Consider the following 3535-nt stretch of genomic DNA (forward strand, 5'->3'; position numbering starts at 1 on the left):
CTCGCCCTCCTCAAGAGCGGTGAGTGTGGGGGCATATTTCCCTTATTTCTATTTTTCCTGTGTTGCACGCCGGTTGCCTAGGCCGGGGTGTAACAATTGTATTCAAGTATTCGGCCAAATGCTGTGTTGCAAACGATCTGTCAACAGGTCAATACAAGCTGCACACTAAAGAGAAGCAGCACACACACTAAAGAGAGCACACACCCACACATACAAAAAAGTTTAAAATGTTGATGTAGTATACAAGACTATCCATATAAAAGCAACCACAGAAATTTGCTGTTATATATAGGAAGATTTCAGTGGAGACAGTGGAGATTATTGTGGACTTCAGGAAGCACACAGCCCCACTCCCCCCCATCATCTCTGTGGACTCATTTCGCTTCCTGGGTACCACCATCACCCAGGACCTGAAGTGGGAGCCCACCATCACCTCCGTCATCAAGAAAGCCCAGCAGAGGATGTACTTCCTGAGGCAGCTGAAGAAATTCAACCTGCCAACACGGACGATGATGCAATTCTACACCACAATCATCGAGTCCATCCTCACCTCCTCCATCACCGTGTGGTACGCTGGAGCCACTATCAGGGACAAACAGAGACTGCAGCGTGTTGTGCGCTCTGCTGAGAAGGTGATTGGCTGTAGACTCCCATCTCTGCAGGACCTGTACACCTCCAGGACACTGCGGCGTGCAGCTCGGATCTCAGCTGACCCTTCTCACCCTGGATACAGTCTGTTTGACCTGCTCCCCTCAGGCAGGAGGCTCCGGTCCATTCGCACCAGAACCTCTCGCCATAAGAACAGTTTCTTCCCCTCTGCTGTTGGACACATGAACAATAACCGTATGACTGTTCCCACCACTAACACATGACCCTATGCTGTGTTCACTGCATCATTCCATGTTTTGGCACTGATCACCACCTGCACTCATGTATATATCTTTCCACGTAGCACTTTTAATTGTTATTCTTACTTTTATTTTTTCATGTCTATTTAAGCGCAATTTATGACAGTATGTTTGCACTGAAGCACCGCTGCAATTTCCTAATGTTGTAAACCTGCTCAACATTTGGCAATAAAACCCTTTCTGATTCTGATTCTGATTCTGATTTCACAGCGTCAGTATAAATACCATACTGACCATTGAATCAGCTTATACATGTGTGTGATATAATAACAAGTGGATACACTTGATTAAGCTCTTGATTAAGCTCTTGACATCCACCAGTTCAGCAATGACCAGTTAGGGTTACATTTACATCACAATTTATATAGCATTTTCAATATTTTGGCATACCCAAATGAACACTTGATTTAAAAGGTAACATCTTTTAGGTTCAAAAAGTGTATTTGTTTAGCATATTGGTGAAATACAGTGTACAACCCAGCCCTGACTCCAACCATAAATGGTTCCGGTGACCTTCTAGGCCTAAATGTTAGATGCTAACTTCTTTGTAGTTGAGCCAATAGTGAGTAGTTTCCATTATCCAAAAAGGTCTTAGACACCATGCATTTACAACATTACTCCAAACATCTATATAATTTGGACTGTGCTCTTTTAGACAGAGATCTTGGATTTTGTTCCTGGGATCTCCTGGAGCCAATCGCCTAGCTTGGGGGTCACTGCATCCAATAACCACTGGGTCCACTTCACCCTCCACATCTTCTGGAGCTCTCCTCTGAGCCCTTGGTACTTCTCCAGTTTCTCGTGTTCCTTCTTCCTGATGTTGCTGTAATTCAATATCGCTACATCTATCACTCTTCCTCTGCTTGTCAACCATTACTATGTCCGGTTGGTTAGCTACCATCATTTTGTCCGTCTGTATCTGGAAGTCTCACAGAATCTTAGCTTGGTCATTCTCCCCTACTCTAGGGGGCGTCTCCCATTTTGACCTTGGTACTTCATAGACCGTACTCAGCACAGATGTTTCTGTATACTATACCGGCCACTTGGTTATGGCATTCTATGTATGCCGTGCCTGCTAGCATCTTGCATCCCACTGTTATGTGCTGGATTGTCTCAGGGGCATCTTTACACAGCCTACACCTGGTGTGACAGACCCCAGCCTCTATGGATATTATGCTTAGAGCTTGTTCCTGTGCTGCCATGATTAGTGCTTCTGTGCTGTCTTTGAGTCCAGCTTCGTCCAGCCACTGGTAGGATTTCTGGATGTCAGTCACTTCCTCTATTTGGTAGTGGTACATGCCATGCTGGGGCATGTCGTTCCATGATGGTTCCTCTTCTTGCTCCTCTTTCTTGGGTTTCTGCTGTCTGAGCACGCGGTCGGTGGTGGCCATCTTTCTGATGTACACGTGGTTGTTCGTTGTCTCATCCTGGACTGTGGTACTAACCCTCACCAGTCCTCAACCTCCTTCCTTCAGCTTAGTGTACAGTCTAAGGGTGATGGATTTGGGGTGAAACCCTCCATACGTGGTGGACCCTGCTCTGGGAGGTTGCTGTGGTCTACTCTTAGATCTACTAGCCACTGAGCAATACTGGAAGATGATATGGGAGAAGGACGCAACACATAACGTCAATGCTCAGCCTTCGTGATGCTGTTCTCATATTGTTCTGCTGCCACTGAGAGTACACCTTGGATTGTTGTGTGGAGAACAGCTTCTCCTGCGTTCTATTTCTATCAAGCAACTGGCCAAGGCTGTGAGCCTTTGCTTGGCAGTTTCCAAGGCCTCAGATGTGGACAGCTTGCTGTACTTCTAGGCACTTTCTTCATTGCACCTTTCTGCAGCTCCAATAGTTGCTACCTTGATCTTGGTGTCTAGTTTCCTTCTCCATAGAGGGTACTGCTCTTTGTGGCTGTTCAACTTGTAGTCTAGCATCTCATTGATCACTGCTGCTGTGGTGTAGATCAGCTAGTAATGGTCGCAGTAGGTATTGTCCGCAGTGCTGCATTCACATCATCTAATAGATCCCCCAGAGGGTACTTTACTTAGTCTTGGTAACCGGCTAGGAGGTTTCAAGCTTCACCAGGATACTATCTTTCAGCACCATTCTTCTCCCATTCAACGATCCTTCTTCCATTACACCTGGAGCCAGCAAATTTCGGGTGGGGTTGATGATAACCTGGGAGCCCATCCCGTAGCATTTATGTTGTACATTGTCAATCTCTACCTGTGAGAGCAGTTCCTTCTTCTGAATGTCAGAAGACTGAGCTACTAGTTGTTTCGCCATCAATCTAGATGCTGGGTATGGAAGATTCCATAGGTCCCTCATCCTATTCATGTAGCATTCTAACAGCGCCCTATTTTTATCACTTGCCATTTTCCACTCATGCCTTCTTGCTCCTGTAGGCCACTTCTCATCAGTGTGTGCTGGCCTCTCAACACCTGACATGGACCTTGTTAATCCAGGCGACATCCGAGTCGATCCACACACACACACACACACACACACACACACACATACATACATACACACATATATATATACACACACATATATATATACACACACACACATATATATATATATATATATATATATATATATATATATATATAATATAAAAAAAATTT

The sequence above is a fragment of the Astatotilapia calliptera genome, chromosome 2 (genome assembly GCF_900246225.1).
Source record: "Astatotilapia calliptera chromosome 2, fAstCal1.2, whole genome shotgun sequence".
NCBI lineage: Eukaryota > Metazoa > Chordata > Actinopteri > Cichliformes > Cichlidae > Astatotilapia > Astatotilapia calliptera.